Raw genomic sequence first — 19,136 nt, forward strand, 5'->3', positions numbered from 1 at the left:
TACCAGGGCAAGCCACTGTTAATTTTATAATTCAAGTTCTGTTGGAATAAATAACCATAAAAACAACGATAATGACTCCATGCTCTGCAAATATTTGCTCTCCACGCAAGTATTTGTGGAAAAAGCATGAAGTCTTGGGTCCTCAAACTTCAGAAAACAGAGTACAGATCTCAGGGAAGCTCCAGGCAGAAACTGAGGGGGCTCCTGGAAAGTCTCTCAGTGTAAATGATACAAGGGCCATCCCTCCGTTGGTTGGCAGTAGGGGAATAATTATATCCTGGCCATTCCGGATTTATTTATTTTATTTTATTTAATTAATATATTTATTTTGAGACAGAGTCTCCCTCTGTTGCCCAGGCTGAAGTGCGGTGGTGTGATCTCGGCTCACTGCAACCTGCGTCTCCTGGGTTCCAGTGATTCTCCTTCCTCAGCCTCCTGAGTAGCTAGGATTACAGGTGTGCACCACCATACCTGAGTGATTTTTGTATTTTTAGTAGAGACGGGGGGGTCTCACCATGTTGGCCAGGCTGGTCTTGAACTCCTGACGCCAGGTGATCCTCCCGCCTCAGCCTCCCAGAGTGCTGGGATCACAGGCATGAGCCACCGCGTCTGGCCCCATTTTAGATTTAAATTCCAGAGCCATCCACAACCATTTCCCCTGCTCTGCGCATGCCCCCACTTTCCCCAACCCCAAATCTAATCAGTTGATGGGATCCATCAATGTGATTTCTGCATCGCTTCTCCCCCGTCTGCCTTCTCCCTGCCTGTGTCTAGTGCAGTGTCTCATTACCTCCTGCGTGGACCAGTGCAAGAGTCTCCTACCTCGTTCTTCTAGAAACAAGAGCAAACTTTCAAAAGCATGGGTGAGGTCAACTTACTCCCTCGTTCCAAATTCTGTAGTAGCAGCATTTTACTTCCAGAATAAAACACGGACTCCCCAGCCTGGCATGCAATGCACAGGGTGATCTAGCTCCATCAATCTTTTACTCACTACTTATTCAACACGTATTCACCGAATTCCTCCACGCACCAGGCGTCGGCATCCCCTCTGTGCACACCGTGCTGCCAACAAAGTCTTCGTGTCTTCTCTCAAGGACCCCAGAGGGTGGTGGGGGTCACACCAGGGTGCTAAGGACTTGCCCACTGGAGCCCTTGTGAGATCAGGGAAGGTTTCCTGGAAAAGGTGACTTATCTAAAGTCACTCGAAGTCACCCAAGAAGGCATAGGAGGGAGCCAAGAAAAGATGGAGTGGGTGTGGGATGGGAAGGCAAAGGGAGCAGGTGCAAGGCCCAGGGGTAAGGGGGTGTGGGCAGTTCAATATAGCCATCGCCTGTGAGAGGGAAAGTGAAGACAGGAGGAAGTGGGTCTCCGTTACAACAGGCTGGAAGAACCTGTCTGGGAGTTCAGGCTTAATCTTGAGCAGTGGGAGGCCATGGAAGGGTTTAAGCAGGAGAGCGCTTTGAATAGATTTGCGTTTTAGAAAGATCATTCTGTCTGGAGTTTGGAGAAAAGATTGGAGAGGGGGAGAAGAGAGGCAGGGAGGTGGATATGAAGCCCCTTCAGGAGTTCAGGCAGAGGGTGATTGTAGCACTGGGGATGGTGACGTAACGAGTTGACAGAGGTAAGAGGTATTGAGGTGCTGAGGGGTCTTGGCAATTCTTTGCTGTGAAGGGTGAGAGATAAGGAGGTGACAAGCCCACATCACAGGTCTCTGGCTTGGGTATGCTTGCAGGTGGTAGTGCCGTTTTCTGGGATGGGAGCACAGGACGAGCAGGCCTCAGGTCTGGGTGAGGGTGGGGAAGCATGAGAGGGTGAGCTCAGGTTTAGACATACTAAGAGTCAGTGCCTGTGAGACACACCAGGAGAAATACTGATTGAGATTGACAGAAACAGAAAGGTTGAGACAAAAGCCAAAGGACACCAGTGTCGAAGGAAAGCCTTCAAAAGAGACGGAGAAGGAAGAAACACAGAGGTAGGAGGAAAACCCAGGGAAGTGGGCAATCCAAGGCAGGACATCAAGTAAAATCAGGACAGAAAAGCACTTCTTGGTTGTCCTGAGTCAGGAGGTTGTTAATGACCTTGACAAGAGCAGTGTCCCAGGAGTCGGTGCTGGTATGCAGAGGATCCAGGTTGGGTTGACAAGTTGTCCAAGGTAAGAATGTGGAAGCAGGAAGTGAATACCAGGCCTGTCAAGAACTTCAGCCATGAATAGTGGAGGAAAAGAAGAGGATTGAGTCTGGGGAGGGACAATCTTCAAAAGAGGTTCCCGCTCCCATTCCGCCCCTCCCTCTCTCCTTCCCTCCCTCCCTGCCCTCCCTCCCCACTTCTTTCTCTTTCAACAGGGGGATGAAGGAAGGGGCCAGAGGAGCTGGAGCAGGGGAGCTCCAGATTCAGGAAGGAGAGGGAATGACCCACAGGGAAAGTTGTAGGGGAGTGGCTCCCAGCCTGGGTGGAGAGGTTGGCAGTGTGGGAGGAGGGATGCCTCTTTCACTGTTGCCAAGAGGAGGAAAGGAGGGGGCAGATGCAGATAAGCCTGGGGGTTGGGGCCAGGAGTTGGGAAAGTCATCTCCTCATCCTTTCTAGCCTTGAATGCTCCTGTGCATCGGGGCCACACGCTCTCCTCCCGAGGTGTGCTGATCTTTCTCGCGTCACCCTCTGCATCTGCTCAGTGAGTTCCCCTTTTTCTGCACGTGCTTCACTCCATCTTTCAACGCAAAGGCATATCCAGATTTTGTGGAGCCTGAAGTGTACACAATTTGGGACAGTTGCTTTAAGAAAAAGAATGCTAAAATAGATCACTTTGGCAAATCTTACAAAAATCCATGGAGATGTGAAGGCAGCTCTTCGGCCCTTCCTGGGACCTTGAAGTGGATCGTTGTAAGCTCCCCCGCACCTGTGGGTTAAGCTTCATTCGCTTTATGTTAAGTCTTCCTCCATTTAAATGTGAAAATCCTACCCAAACCTCAAACTTGAACAACAACAAACAAAATAAAATGAAGAAAGAAACCCCAACACAAACAAAAACCTTCCTCCCTGAAGTTCCTCCCATTGGAAAGAAGTAAGGAGAGCCTTAGTTTCCCCATCTGGAGAATGGAGCTAAGAGCCTCTATCTCCAAGTCCTGAGGACTTAATGAGGCAGCATATGGACAGAACTTGGCATAGTTTCCTTCCCATAATTGGTGCATACAAAATGATTGCTGAAGAAACAAAGGGATGTATGAACCTAACTCTCTTTTCTCACTTATCACTTTTTTTTTTTTTGTGAGACAGGGTCTGCAGTGCAATGGTGCAATCCTAGCTCACTGCAGCCTCAAACTATTGGGCTGAAGTGATCCCCCCACATTGGACCCTCAAGTAGCTGGGACTACGGGTGCACATCACCACATCTGGCTAACTTTTGTATTTTTTTGTGGTAATGGGGTTTCACTGTGTTGCCCAAGCTGGTCTCAAACTCCTAGCTCAAGCAATCCTCCTGCCTCAGCCTCCCGAAGTGCTGAAACTACAGGCGCAAACCACCTCACTTATCACTTTGACCTACATGTTAGTTATCTGCATGCTCATCTTATCTTTCCCATTAGACTCCAAATACCTTGAGCATGTCTTATTATTTTTGAGTCCTTCCCAAGGTCTATCAGTGTGTCTCGCATACAGTGGGTATTCAATCAATTTATTGAATGAATGGATGGATGAATGAACGGAGAGTATGAATCACTTCATTAAGAAGGAAATTCATTGTTAGGAGAGTTGCTTAGAAATGTGCCTAAATGAGTTTTCCAGTTGAGGCTATCAATTCTTGGTGTCCACACTGGCGGGGATCGGTTAACAAAAGAACAGGAAGGACTGGAGCTGTGTCTTAACAGATAACACGCATTTGGTTGAGGAGGCAGAATGTGGAGAAGTCAGGGCTGGAGACTTCAACAACATTCAGAGTTTAGTTGGTGCTATTAGGAGCCTTCAGCACAAGACAGTCTGTGGAGTACTGCTTGGGCTAAACACGATAAACTAGAGTACCCCTAAACTAGGCAAAAGCTGTCAAATGCAATTCAGGAAGACAAGTGTAATGAATATGTAGGATAATATGGGTAGATTTCTTACCGGATGCATTTTGAATATATTGCCGCTTAGGGAGAGCTCGTCTCCCAGAGGTACCCACATGGGGGAAACTGCTTTTCTCTTTACTTCTCAAAGGGCTGTTGTAAAGATTAGATGAAAAAAAAAAAAAGTAAAAGTGCTTTGTAGACTGTAAATGCCACATAAATATTCTTTATTATCACTGTTATTGTTGCATTCCTGGCCTTCTCTCTCTCCTTCCCCGCTCTTCTCAGACCAGTTTCCTTGCGGTATCATCATTCCCCAAGCACACGAGTGTGTTCCTAGACCCCAGGGTAGCCTGTACCAAGTGGTATGAGACATATACATGTGTCTGCCTATTCCTCAGATTCATTTTTACCCCTCAGTCCTGAGCACGATTCCTGGCACAAAATAGGAGCTTGGTAAATATTTGCCGGATAGAAAATGCTCTCAGGTGATGGGAAAATAGTTCTTGGGTCATTTCATCCGGCCCCTTTGGTTTCATCTGACTTTGGTTGTGTGGTCTTCCTAAGAAAGACGAGTCCAGTTTCCAAGACACTAGACCTCTTTATTATTTCTAGGACGTCAAGGCCAAGCAAATTCCTTGTTACTCTACAAGTCTTGAAAAAAATGACCCTCCTGGAAATTCCTGAAAACCAGGAAACCAGAATGTTCCCGTTCTGATGTAACTTCTAAAAAATTCATAATATCAAATTAAGAAAGACAGTGTTTTTGTTCCTTTCTTCCTTTCTTTCTTTTAGTGGAAAAAGCCCCAACAAAATATCCGAGAATGTGGGTTTCGATCTATGTGATCTTATCCAGAGCACTTGACTACTTGGAGTCTCCATCTCCTCTTGTGTAAAGTGAAGATAATAATTCTGTCTTGGCTTCCTTATGGGGACGTTTTCAAGATGAATCGGATAATGCATGTATCTCCCGAAGCCCTGCAGCCTTATGCTTCATCCTCTCAGTGCAATCTTTTTAGGCAGGGCACTTGGTAGACACACAAGACATGTATTGATAAACATTGGCAAAGGGTCACAAAAAGGAAATACTAAGAAAATATGGAATAACAGCTCTCTCTGGGGGCAGATCAGTTGGTAGCTGTTAAGAGGTGGATTTCATTCTAAGACTGGCAATGGGGACCATTTGGCAGGAAGAATGGGGATGTAAAGCACAGAGGAGAGAATTCCGGGGCCTACACCCGTCTACTCCTCCTTCCTCCTCTTACAGAGCCGCCTGGTCCCAGGAACCCACCCTCTCCTGTCTAATTGTGTCATAGGACCCTGCGATATGCTTGCTGCCTCTGTATTCAACATCCCCCTCAAAATAGTGGCTCCTTTCCACTGATATACTCAATCTCCACCATCTTTAAAAAAATCCTCCCTCAACCCTGTAAACCTTTGCCTCGATATCTCCCTTTCATTGCCCAGCAACTTAATGGAGTTGAATACTCACTGTTTCTAAATCCAGTGAACACTTTCCTGTCTTCATCTTATTTATTTATTTATTTATTTATTTATTTATTTATTTATTTATTGGGACATGGTCATACTCTGTTACACAGGCTAGAGTGCAGTGGGGTGATCCTGGCTTACTGCAGCCTTGAGTTCCTGGGCTCAAGTAATCCTCCCAGATCAGCCTCCTGAGTAGCCGGGACTACAGGTGTGTGTGGCCATGCTTGGCTAATTTTTTAAAAATTTTTTGTAGAGATGGAGTCTCACTATGTTGCCCAGGCTGGTCTCGAACTCCTGGACTCAAGCGATCCTCCCACCTCAGGCCTCCCAAAGTGCTGGGAGTCACTGCGCCTGACCTCTTTATCTTATTTATGATGCTCGCTCCTTTCTTGAAGTGCTGCTTTCCTGGGGGCATCCAGTACATTACATTGTCCTGACTTTCCTCCCATCTGTGGCTGCTCCTTCTCTGTCTCTGTTACAGGTTGAATTAGATTCCCTCCAAAAGATAAATTCACATCCTAACTCCCGGCACCTGTGAATGTGATCTTCGGAATCAAGATCTTTGCAGATGTAATCAAGTTAAATGGAGGTCCTGTTGGATCAGGGTGGGCCCTCATCTGATAACTGGTGTCTTTATAAGAAGAGGAAAATTTGGACACAGACACACACAGAGGGCAGACGGCCATGTGGTGAAGAGGCTGAGATTGGAGTGATGTGTCCACAAAATGAGGAATACCAACAATTGCGGAGAACCACCAGAAGCTAGAGTGAGGCCAGGAAGGATCTTCCCCTAGAGCCATCGGAGAAAGCATGTCCCTGCCAACACCTTGATTTCTGACTTCTGGCCTCCAGAAATGTGAAAGAGTAAATTTCTGTTGTTTTCTGCCATGGAGTTTGTGGTACTTTGTCACTACAGCCCTAGCCTCCTTTCAGGCCCAACCTACGTTACATGTGGATTTTCCTAAGTGCTTAGTTCCAGACTTCTAGTCATTTCTCTATGTATCTTCCCTCCTAGGCGACCTCCTCCACATCTACCCTTCAGCTGGGGCTTCTCTCACCTGTACATCCTACCCATCTTTTAGAGCACAACTCAGCCCTTCCTCCCACAGGGAAGCCTTCTGTGGCAGATGCTGCTGGTGCCCACCCACATCTCCTTGGCACGCCTCACTCCCAGTTCAGCTTCTTACTGCAAGCTGCTCCTCTCTGCCCGAGTGCTTTCTCTGGCTGCAGGAGTGCGTGGGGGCAGAACAGAACGGCAGAGAACTGACACCTCCAGGATCAGCCTCCAACAACAATGGATGGGAGTTGGAGAATATATAACCCAGCTTCCTCACCCCTCACTGGGAACCTAGCCTGTCTCCTGAAGGCCCCACGGGACTAAGCCTCCCTTGCCCGGCGGGTAACCTGCTGATTAACTCGCCCCATATTGGTTTTCTTCTTTGTCTCACTTCTCTACCCTCATAACTTGCTCCTGAGATTAGCCTGCTCATCCTCAAATCCTTATCTCAGGGTCTGCTTCTGGGGAAATCTAACCAAGACACCTTAACTGAATTACCAGCCTGGGGCAGGTTCTCTGATCATTCTTTCTAACAGCACGAGGAGCCTTGGCTGCTCAGATGTGATTGCAGTTTACCTGCACACATTTCTTTCTGTGATTATTTGAATAATGTCTGTTTTTAGTGCTAGAGCAGGGATCAGCAAACAACAGCCATCAGGCCAAATCCAGCTGCAACGGCTCATTTCCGTATTGGCTATGGCTCCTTTTGAGCTGAGTAGTTTCAACAAAGATCTTATGGCTTGCAAAGCAGAAATATTTACTACCTGGTCCCTTACAGAAAAAGTTTATTGACCCTTGTGGTAGGCTATACTTTTGTATCAGTTAGCTTGGCTGTGTAAGAAACTACCCAAAACTAAATTTTTGAAACAACTACCATTTATATAGCTCACAATTCTATGAGCTGACTGGGTAGCTTTTCTGGTCTGAGCCCGATCAGCTGATTTCTGCTGAGCTCTGTCAAGTGTCAGCTGGTGGGTCAAGCGGCAGCAATGGTCCTAGGATGGCCTCACTCACATTTTAGAAGGTGGTAGCTGTTGGCCAGTGAGACACTGGCAATTAGGCCATGTGTCTCTCACCACCCAGCAGGCTGCCTTGGGCTTCTTCATACAGCGGTGGCAACAGGGGTTCTATGAGTGGCCAGACAGGACAGAGCACACACATTATTCAAGCCTCTGCTTGCATATGTTGTCTAACATCCCATTGCTCAAAGCCAGTCACATGGCTGAGTTCAGTGTCAAAGTGCGGTGGCACGGAAAGGGAACCCACTGAACCTATGGCTACTTTTACAATTCACCATGAAGCTCTGTGAGGGCACAGACCCTGCACATACTTGCTCACCATTCTATGTCAATGAGTGAAGCACAGTGTCTGGCACAGGGTGGGTGCTGAATAAATGTTCATTAAGTAAATTAATACAATTTAACTGTTTGAATAACAACGACCTTTTATTGAGCCTTTGCTATATAATTGGAGTGGTTTTAGATACTTCACATGCATTAGCTAATGCTTACCTAAGAGGCAGACACCAGCACCACTTTACAGACAAGACAGCGAGGCTCATGGTCAGGAACTTGCGCTGTAGAGCAAAGGCAATGAGGAATCAGAATTTTAAACTAGTTTGTTTGATTTCAAATCCTGCTCTGTTAACCATCACCCCCCTCCTTTTTTTTTCACTAAAAGCTTTAAATTTTTTATAGTTTCAAATTTCTTCCTTTATTTTACTATTTCATTTTATTTCTTTATTTTACTAATTTCATTTTAAAATTGGGAGCAGGGTGTTTCTCTTGGCTTCCCCATCCCTTTTTCTTTGGTGGCCCAGAGGTCCTGTTAACACCTCATAACCAACCTCCATTTCAGTGCTGGGTGGTATTTTTGACTTAAAAAGTTAGCTTGTGGGACAATCAACAGCCACACACCTAAAATCACCTCTTGACAGCTCAGCAAAATTGAAGGCCAACATTTCACTCAAGAAGGCAATAAATCCAGCCCCTAAGGCGGCCGCTGAGAGGCTCTGAAACAGCGCTGGTATCTTATCTCTCAGACCGTTCAGGCCGTACATGAGGGAATCCATGGATCAAAAGCAAAAGAGTCTCCAGAGAACATAGTCCTCGAAATGACCATTGTTTATTCAGAGTTCAATAATTAATCAACCCCGCAAACCTTTCTTCAGCACTTACGGTATTTCAGGCATTATGCTACTCACAATGGGAGAACAGAAGTGAACAAGAGTCCCTGCCGTCAAGACTCTCGTCTAAACAGACAATGATTTGGCAATGTATCGAGTGTTCTGGTGAAGACGTGCCGAAGAGTACACAAGGGGGGCGGTGAGCTCCGTTTGGGTGGGAAGCTGAAGGGGAGAATAGGAAAGTCTCTTATACAACCTTGGGACTCTAATTCAGGTTTGAACAAGGTTGGGCTTCCAAAATGGTACATTGGGGTAGCTAAGCTCATGGACTGAGATGTTCATTTGCAGATTTGTTATTTCTGCCACTTGTTATTTGTGCAACTTTGGAAGAGATGACTTCTCTAAGCCTTAGTTTACTCATTCATGAAATGGGTGAGAATCTTATCCACCTTAGAAGGTTTTTGTGAGGATTAAATTAAATATATATATATTGTGCTTAGCCTGATTTTGTGCTTAGCCTGATTTTGGGCACGTAGTCAATGTTCAATAAGTGACAGGTGTGATTAGTGGTTGTTAGTAATAGTATTGCTGGTAGTGGCATTCTCACCTATACTGACCATTCCTTCATTCATTTAACAAATATTTGCTAAGTGTCTGCCGTATCTCAGACTCTATGGGGGACACAAAAATGACAAGATGCACATGAAACCTTTCAAAAGGCTTACAGCTTAGTGTAGAGAAGACACTTGCAGAAGTAGCTACCCTCCTGTCCGAAGCTAGGCTCATATCCAGTAAGATTGGGCCTGGAATCCTCCTGCACGTCAGGACTGGTTTCCCTGGAATACACACATTTGCTGTCTTGGACCCCTTCAAATCTTTTTGATTTCAGATTTATCTCTCGTTTTTCATTTGTAGTTTCACTTTTGTCTCTCTGTTTTGGTGCTTGACACAACTCTACTGGTACTGACCTCTGGCTTTCATTTTTGGCTAGGGCTGATATTCTCCCTTTGGAAGATGTGATCTAGGGCCACTCTAGGCAATCATCTTACCTGAGCTAGCCTGAACAGGAGCCCGATCCAAGCTTAGTCCTTAGGAGTCCACCAGATGGCAAATTGAAGGTAGTGATTGAAAAGCATCTCCAAGAAAAAAATGGAAAAGTGCTACAGAGAGCCCAAGGGAGAGCCAACCTGGCCTAGACTCTACCACACTGGCTTGGTGGACAGAAAGCAGCCAGCTCCTGTGTTGTAATTCATTTCTGTGCAACACAGAGCTCATCCTTGCAGCCTCCTAGCTGACCTCATGTGACTCTGCATATACACACCTCTTGTTAATTCATCTAGTGCCGTGAGTTGCTTGACTGTAACTAGACATCTCCAACAATCCATCAGTTTATTTATTAATTATAGCAAACTGGTCTCAGCCACAGAAAATTAGAAACGAAGTTTTCAATAAGCCACATCTCCAGGGATAGTTCACAAAATCAAAAAGAGGAATACCTGGCCAATCTAAGTCATTATCACAATCAAATAGTGCTAAATGGTTCTTCGTGGGATAAGCTTAAATTAAGAAATTGTATTAGCAGCTCTAATCATTATTGATTATTTAATTATCAGCCATTTAAAAATCTTCTCCAGTTTTGAGATTATGGATCAGATTGAGATTTGTAACATGCTTCTTTAGTTCACTCTACCCTTTAACAAGATGTATTGCAATGTGTTTGAGTTAGCACTGATCTTACCTCAATCCCCGCCATAGTTCCTTCATTCCATGGCAACCTGGAGCAAAGATAATAATAGCTAACACTCATGGCGTTCTTATTATGTACTAGGAAAGTGTTTGAGTTCATAAATAACTCATCAATGAGAACTCATACATGCTCCTAGCACACATTGTGATTGATTATATTTATTAACTTATTTAATCTTCATAAAACCCTACAAAGTAATTATTATTACTCCCATTTTATAAATAAGAAAACTGAGGCACAAGGACATTTGATTGAAGTGTTCACAGTGAATAAGCAGGAGAGCGAAACTTTGAGCCCAGCTAATCTGGCTCCAGGGCCCTAGAATCCATGCCTAACCACTAGGTCACTTCACCTCTAATGCCTCCTAGCTTAGTGTTCATTGCCTGGCGGGTACTCAATCCAGCCAACCACTGGAGTCCCCACCAGATTGTAGGCTCTTTTGAAGACAGCATGGTGTCTTATTTACCTCTATATCTATCCTTTACCATTGCTAGCACTGAGCTTTGAATTATAGAAACTCAACTCTGTGTGTGTGTGTGTGTGTGTGTGTGTGTGTGTAATTGGAAGGGTAAGATTGAGGGAGGGAGGTAGCAAAAAGAGTAAGATAAAGATTTTACTGATTCCAAAAGTAGCCTGAAGCCTAAAGATGTTACAATCTCCACTCAGAATCTTTGGGGGTAAACATCTTTAACACATAAGAATATATCAGAGCCAAGCTACACCCTGACTAGAAGACCCCAGGTCTGAGAAATCAGGGCCTGGACATACTCTCTTTGAGAAATGTTAATAGGTAACAAAGAAAGTCGGAACGGTTGGTGAGTTAATATCTGAAATGCAATTCAGATGAAGTCATATCCAGACTCTGCCAACTTTCAATTGCTTCCAGCATCTTCAAACACCACATGCCAAAATCTTCCCTCTACCTCACTCACCAACACCTCTGCTTCCCAGTCACTGCAGCGCAAAATCCCGTCTTTGAATCCTCCTTCTCCCTGTTCCTCTCTCCCCTACCTCCATCGACCCAATCTCCAAGACCACAGACTCAACCTCCTCCTTATCATGCCCACGGGTCCCCAACTCCTCTTTCCCTGCCAAGTCTCCTGACTGGCCTCTCTGCCTGTTCTCATCTTTCCTCTATCATCTGTGCACCACTGTTGCTGTTATTTTTCTAATTGCAGTTTTAGTATATCCTTCTCCTCCTGGAAGATATGTGATAAATCCCCACTCCTGCTGGAGTACATAGTCCTTTACCTTGAATTCATGGGGCTTTTATCATATCACTCAATTGAGTAATGTAGGTTTTATTCCCGCCTCCCATCCCACATTCAAGTTCACAGTCTCCACTCTAACCCAGGTGTACTATTTCTAGACCCGCACGTGTTACCTGCTCTTCCCTCCTGCCAGGTCTTTATGGACCGCCGCTCCTCCAGCTGAAACCTCCTGTTTCCTGCCTGCCTTTCAATTCACATAAGCTTATTGCTTTTTACCAGCCAAACCCAAAGAGACACGTCATTGAGGGTGGTGAGGCTCTTTTAATTTCTCTTCTCAAAAGACACATTGTCTAGCAGATTGTATTCATCAGCCGTCAGGACACATGCCTAGCTTCTTTATTACCTGCTGTGCTTTTATGTCGGCCTCCTCAATGGGTTGTCTGTCAAATCTGAACTTTGTCTTTCTCAGGGGCAGGTCTCTCTCAGCCTTACTTGTTTACCTCATAGTCTGTGCCGATTACTTTCGAAGACGGCCACTTTGGAAGAAACCTACCTAGCTATGGAGATGCCTCCAAGGAAGGAGGGCAGAGCCAGCAGCCAGGACCATGAACCTGGAGGTGGATGGCCCAAGATGGGGTGGGAGGAGCAATTGGGTCCAGGTGCCAGATGCTCATTCCTTTTGACGCCCTTCAACACACTTGTTATTCCTCAAATGCCTTGAATAAAACAACCAAGTCAAATTCTCTTCTTCCTAAAGGGGATCATGATAGACCTCAGCAGGTTTTGGACTCAGCCAATAGAGAATAGGCATTTTTAGTACTTAGAAAATAGGCTCACCAGCCGGGTATGGTGGCTCACACTTGTAATCCCAGCACTTTGGGAGGCTGAGGCAGGTGGATTGCTTAAGCACAGAAGTTCGAGACCAGCCTGGGCAACATGGTAAAACCCCTCTCTAAAAAAAAAAAAAGAAAAGAAAAGATGCTCACCTTTGGCTCACCTATGATAGCATGGACGTGAGCATTATCCTAGTGACAACTGACAAAACTCATTTCATCCATTTCTGCATTTTTAAGATGCTGAGTCACTCCTGGCTTGGGATCCCATAATCCCATCTGCTTTAGATAGATGCTAAGTAGGTTATTTATTCTAGAAGTCTTTAACTTCTATCCTAAGTAGTGGATGCCATTTCTCGCCACGCTATTTATTCCAGGTGACCCTTATAAATGGTTCATTCAAGAGGAACTCAGAGTAGCAGCTCTCCCTTACCCAGAATTTTCCTCAAGATACAGACCCCTTAGTTTGCTATGGATCCCGTTAGAACTCTATGACAACTCTCTCCTATGACAACGTTTCAAGTCTGGGTCTTTAATATTTTGTCCTAGGACTATAACGAATCTAGGTGCATTAGTCCATGACCATCGCCTGCTCTACTATTTCATTTCAACAAGGAAAAGACTGAGAGTACCCTCCAAGTTTTGCAGAATAGCCTTTCAAATATCCACAGTCTCACAAAGGGAGGGAGATGCAGTATGAAACAAGCCATACAACCTCAGAATCAACAACCAACTGTTAATATTTCTTCAAAGACAGAATCGTCACTTACTGTAGTTAACTTTTCTGAATACCAGTATATTCATAGTACTCTCCTAGGCACTGAGAAGAGGGCCAAGGTGATGATGGGAAGGTAAGAAAAGAAATAAAATGGGTCATCAACCTTAAAGGAATTACAGGCAATTCCTGTTATTCTTGGTAGTAATGTTCTATAAAGTCTCTGTGAACACTGAATCAAGTGAATACTGAACTCTTCTTCCTAGGGGAAACACAGGGTTATGTTCCTGTGAGCCTCTGGTCACAACATCTTTGTCCGTTGATCAATACATGCCTTGTCTTTGTGAGTGTGTGTCTGTTTACAGACATGATATTTAACACATATTGTTAACTCATTAACGTTGAGCTCATGGCCAACAGCATCATAACTCATGGGTGAACAAAGCATATCTACACATGTATTTTCTCCATAAGGCACATCACAGCCTTTGTGCACTTAGGGATGCTAGACGCACTGCAGCCCTACCCTTGGGGGCCATTTTAAATGGCAATAGCATCAACAAAAAGCACAAAGGTGCAAAAAATGTGTCATTAAACGTACCACAAAGAGGACACTTGTTTACAGGTTGAAAATTAAAATGAGCAGGCAGAGCATCCCCTGGTTTGACCTCACGTGGGAACATGTGTGTGGGACGATTCGAGTTTTTCTCCACTCTGCACACATCTGCGCCTGATTGTGAAAGTGCCACGGTGTTGATTTGGGGGTAACATAAATTCAGCAAGTGGGCAAAGTCACAATTCTGGAATTCATGAAGAATGAGGACAAATTATGTATTCTGAAAGGCCTGTCAACAACAAATTATACAATTTCTGAGACAGAACTGGGGCAAAAATGAAATATTGTAACCTGGACCAGCTACCTAATTTGCAGGGCCCAGTGCCAAGTGAAAATACAAGGTCCCTTGATCCAAAAGACAGCAGAGCAGGAAGCCACATGTGGGTCTTGCGAGTGAGGGCTCTTTACCGCTGCACAGTTCCTGTGCCCATGAAGCTGGCCCGACCTAACAGTTAAATGACTACATCGCGGGGAGCAGGCTTGGGGACTGGATTAAGAAAGGGTTTCTGGAGGTGGTAGCATTTGAACAAAGCCTTGGATGGCTTGAGAAAGTAGCTGAAATGAATGGCTGAACACCACCAATTCACGTAATGCCCACCATATTTACAAACAGCCGTCTGGAGGCCTGCTCCGAACTCCATGGCACAAAGGTTGGGTAGCTCTTACCGACTTGACCACGTGCCAGGTCCTGGGACAAATGGTTAACATGCGTTCTCTCATTTAATCATTACAGTAACCCTAAGAAGGGCAATGTCATGGCCACCCGCATTTTACAGTGGAGGAAATGGAGGCTTATTGAGGTTAAGTAACTTACACAGTGTCACACAGCCAGGCGCAGAGGAATGATTTCAACCCTGACCCTCTGGCCCCCAAACTCTTACTTAGAACCTTCCCCAGAGCGTATTTCCCTTTTTAATAGGCAATACATGTTGTCCTATTTTTAAACGGAGCCATCCTTGGTAGTCTCACTATCAGTGGGGGCCAGGTAAACACACATGTATTTCAGAGGGGATAGGTGAGGCCGAGAGGGTACCTCCATCCCTAACCTACTTCCCAATCCTATTGGTTCACGAGCAAGGAAGCGGTCATGCCATTGAGACATGGCCAGGGCCCTTACACTTGTGTAATTCCTTAGAGTTTACAAAGTGCTTCCACCTTCATTATCTTATAGGTTCTTGCAACAGTCCCGTGAATTTCAGACACATTTTACAGATGGGAAGCTGATTGTGAGGGAGGACAAGTGACTAGGCCAAGGGGCAGGCAGGCAGGAAGGCAGGCAGCCAGGCAGGTGAGGAGTGAAAGCGGGAGCCGGAGCCCAGACCTGCAAGCTCCTGGTCAATGTTCTGGCTCAGCCCCTCGGCCTTCACCAGGACCATTTTGGTGGCAAGTCGTTTAAAATCACGGTACAGAAACGCCTCAGCTCCACATCTTCCCCTGCCTGACGCCTCTCACTGATACAGGGCAGGTGCGTGTGTCTGGGTTTGCTTAGCAAATGCATTCTCCTTTGGATTTTGGTTCTTTAAGAGTGGGGCAGGAACACAGAGTATTTGATAGGATAATTAATACTCTGAATAGTATACAAGACAGGAATCTGCTGGCAGTTGAGGCTCAATTTGTGAACTATTCAGCTGAAGGGGTTTTCTAGCTTCTCTGAACAGGTTAATTAAGCAAAGTTGCTGGAGGGGGCTCCCCTTGGTATGGGGGCAGGAGGAGCAGAGCAACATTTGAAGACTCGCGCACCGACTGGCATCTTTACCCAGCACCGGGAGGCTCTTTGGATCCAAGAGAGGAGCCTTTCCTTGCTTTCCACTTGCTTTGGCTCTGGTCACTGGTCTCTGTCTTGCAACCAGTGTGCTGAGGCCCTCTTGGGCCCCCTGTCCTGCAGCAGACGTGAGGGGACGGAGGGCTCTTTCTCCTTCCAGCAGCGGCACAAGGAGGAGGGCAAGGTCCTTTCTCTTCCATGTTGAGATGAGCTGTGGCGGGAGGGAGGGAATAAAAAGAGACGCTGGCTCTGTGTTCCAGAATTAATGGTTAGCGCCTGCTGAGGCTATTCGCGCTGTAATGGAAATTAAACAACAAAAAGCAGGGACGAAGCAAAACAACCCAAATGATCAAAAAACATTCTGGTGGTGGGTGTAAAACTTGCTTTCTCTCAGCAGCAGAGGTCCAAGTATCCATACCCACTGGAAAGCTGAAGTGCTGAACAGAATACCTTTGTAGTCACTTTTGCTCAGAGACACATGCACACACATACATTTAAGGAGGAACGCGCCGTTCGCTGCCCTATGAAGTATCACACGTCCGCATAGTAAGCAGTATATTTCACACATGAATGAGAGGTCTGAATCTCAAATGTAAGCCACTGGAGATCTGTGAAAATTATCAAAAGGGGTGAGTAGAAATTCAGCAATTTTATTCCGTTCAGTAAGGAATAAGTCTGTGGTCGCTAACCATCCTTCTGTCTCATCAAGAAATTTTGTGGTAGACTCATTCTATGGAAAGTTTGTCTACAGTTTTCCATCTGCTGTGATAATCGTTATTAATCAAGCTGCTGTCATACCATCTTGGGCTGTGATTTTGTTAACTCCTCTATGCTAAGTAGGGTTTGTCCTGGGGAAGGAAGATGTACCTGAGGGGCCCGGATGGTGTGTGCTTCCTGCATCATGTGACAAGTCTCTGGGCTGTCAAATACCATTTTCTAAAAGAAGCATAAAATGGGGACTGTGAGCATCTATCTGTTCTAAGACTCACCCATCAGATTCCCTGAGATCCTGTTTGAGGTGGGGAGTCGGTTTCCTACCCCACAGTTTTTCCATGCAGTCCATGTGAGTCTCTGATTTCACCAGAAAACGTATTCGCTGTCTGCCCCGCAGCTTCCCGTGTCTTGGCCCCTGTTGAGTAGGCACATGCTAAACTCCATTCCCACGCAGTAGGGAGAGGGGACTCCTGGGTCTCTAAGAAGCTGACCCTGGGTTAGTGTCTGGAGCTGCCCCTGGGTCGGTGGTCCACGAAAATCAGTGCTTTCGAGTTTTTTTGGTTTGTTTACTTCATTTTTGTATTATTTTGATGAAGTAATTTAAGGCTAAACAATGTTTTAAAAATAATCTAAAAATTTCATCCACCACCAGAGATACTTAGCTGCATGTGGAGTTCATTTAGAAACTAGAACCCCAGTGTTGGGAGACAGCAAACAGAAGGTGGTGGTGGATTTCCATTTTAGGATTAGTGCAATGGAAGACATTTCACAAATATGACTTTGTGCCTAAATACGTAATAATTCATCAGACTGGAGATACCAGTAAAAATGAACTGTGGCTCACCTTTCTGGAATCTTCCATTGGTAAAATCCCCTCTCCTCTCCTGGCCTGCCTCATCCATCTCCCAATACATCTTATTTTAAAGGCAGAGAGAATTGAGCCTGAGAAAACAGAGGTGTGATTGAGAGAGGTGATATGATAAACATATTCAGACTGATGAACAGAGCTTTTGTAGCTCCTAGTGTAGAATGGAGATTGTGATAATAATAAAACAATGAAGATTTATTGAGTGTTAACGTGTGCCAGACACTGTGCTAATTGATTTATACCCATTATCTCATTCCGTCCTCACAAGATCCTATGAATAAGTTGCTGTTACTGTCCTACAACTGGTAAAGAGCAGAGCTAGCGTTTGCATTCAGGTTCCCTCCAGAGCCCATGCTCTTCAACACTGGGCTCAGTTGAGAAAACAGGCGTCCAGCAAAACTAAGAACTGAAGTTCACGATGACTTGACCTCAAGGAGAAGTCCTCAGTCTTTAAGGAAAGAGTTAACTACATTCAGTCCTCTGTACTTACCAGGACACTCAGGAGTTTCCAGGTTAACCTGGAATTATCCAGAAGTTCAGGTAGCCTGGAGATAACACTGCCAAACAATTTAGATTAATTAAGATTTAAATTTCTTTTGATGGCTTTTCTTATTGTCCCTAGACTTTCAGGTCTATAACGTGTAGATACCTAGGTTTCCCTTCCTCTTATGGTGTTTCCCTGTTGCACTGCGAACGTTCTGACTTTTGTACACCTCAGATTTTTGTCTCACTGCCATAGTCCCGCTTTTCTTTGCTTGGATGAATTTTTTTTTCTTCGTACTTCCGGGTTTCTATTTTTAAAATGTTTTCGGAATAAGCCCCGGATCTCTACTGAAGAAGGCAGGCACTATTCTCATTGCCTGTTGTCTACCCTCTTGCTCTGCACTAGCCCAACTCCAATGGTTTAAACTTTCCTTCCTTTACATCCCTGCTGCCTTTATTTACATCACTCCTTTCCCAGTTTTCTCTCCTCTTCTATCCTAAATGTTCAACACTGCTCTTCCCACTGAGGAAAGTGGCCCCTCCAGGAAAGAGGAGGTTCAGCTTTCCAAGCTGCCAATTCAGCATGGCAGTCGGGAAGGCAACAGAGAAGCATACATTTAAAATTGCTGACAGGCATAGAAAACCCTGTAGGACAGTGGAAAACGGTGGAATCCAGGAATTTTCCGGGGCCGTTCATTACTCACGGAACTTTGGCAGGTTGAAGCCTGCTCACCTCTCCCCGAGGATGAACGCTCCCGCTAATGGAATTCTTCTGTTTTCCTATGGCTCTAGTTTTGTTATCTTTAGGCACCGAGTCAAGCAGCATGTGCCAGTGGGGGTGGCAGCTGCCCCTGCTGTCACTGTCCTGGCATGGCGATGACCCTTCTCTCTGTATCAGCGTCAAGAGGATGCTGTCATCCCATGGCGCCCAGCAAAGCCTCCACACCGCCTAGCAGGGCACCAGGTTGTCTCCAAATCCCTTCCTTTCACCATTAACCGTGAAATACCCAGCACAGGAAATGAAGGTGAAAAGACCTGTAAGTGCATAGGTTTCTGCATCCTGATCATACAATTTCTTTTATGTGGGGTTCTTCTTTTGCTGACTATGGTTTCATATTCTAACAATACTGTAACTAATTCCTGGAAGATGATGGGATTTTTTAAAGCACAATTAAATTAAAGCAGACTTTTCTTTTGGTAAACTTATTTTTAGTAAAATGTATAGGATTAAAAAAAAAAAAACCAACACAACACTAGCAACATGCTCAATCTGGATGTGAAAGCACACTTTCCAGCTAAAATTCCTTACACATATTTTATTAATATCATTTAAGAAATGCACTGGCTTATTAGTCTAATAGAAATTTAACCTTGTATGAGTAAGTATGAATACACAGCAAAGCATCTGAAAAATCTAATTTATAGATACTCAAGTGAAATAATTTAAACTATTAAAAATGCTAATATGCCTGTCGAC

At 45.0% G+C, this 19,136-nt stretch overlaps 1 long non-coding RNA gene across 3 annotated transcripts; it reads right to left on the reverse strand.

The window, feature by feature from the left end:
* Positions 1–2,322: 2,322 nt before the first annotated feature.
* On the reverse strand, positions 2,323–18,689 carry LOC103880389. Of its 3 annotated transcripts, XR_001898148.3 has the most exons (8): positions 11,842–12,214; positions 10,449–10,485; positions 9,436–9,546; positions 8,789–8,932; positions 8,097–8,161; positions 4,096–4,190; positions 2,815–2,893; positions 2,323–2,704 (listed from the first exon to the last, which is right to left on the reverse strand). It is a non-coding gene; the product is annotated as an uncharacterized LOC103880389 (long non-coding RNA). The 3 variants fall into 3 exon arrangements; XR_001898142.3 differs by lacking the exons at positions 2,815–2,893; positions 11,842–12,214 and adding an exon at positions 12,222–18,689 and having other exon boundaries at positions 2,323–2,740; XR_641375.4 differs by lacking the exon at positions 2,815–2,893 and having other exon boundaries at positions 2,323–2,740.
* Between the last annotated feature and the right edge of the window lie 447 nt (positions 18,690–19,136).

The sequence above is a fragment of the Papio anubis genome, chromosome 1, assembly GCF_008728515.1.
Source record: "Papio anubis isolate 15944 chromosome 1, Panubis1.0, whole genome shotgun sequence".
In the NCBI taxonomy this organism is placed as follows: domain Eukaryota; kingdom Metazoa; phylum Chordata; class Mammalia; order Primates; family Cercopithecidae; genus Papio; species Papio anubis.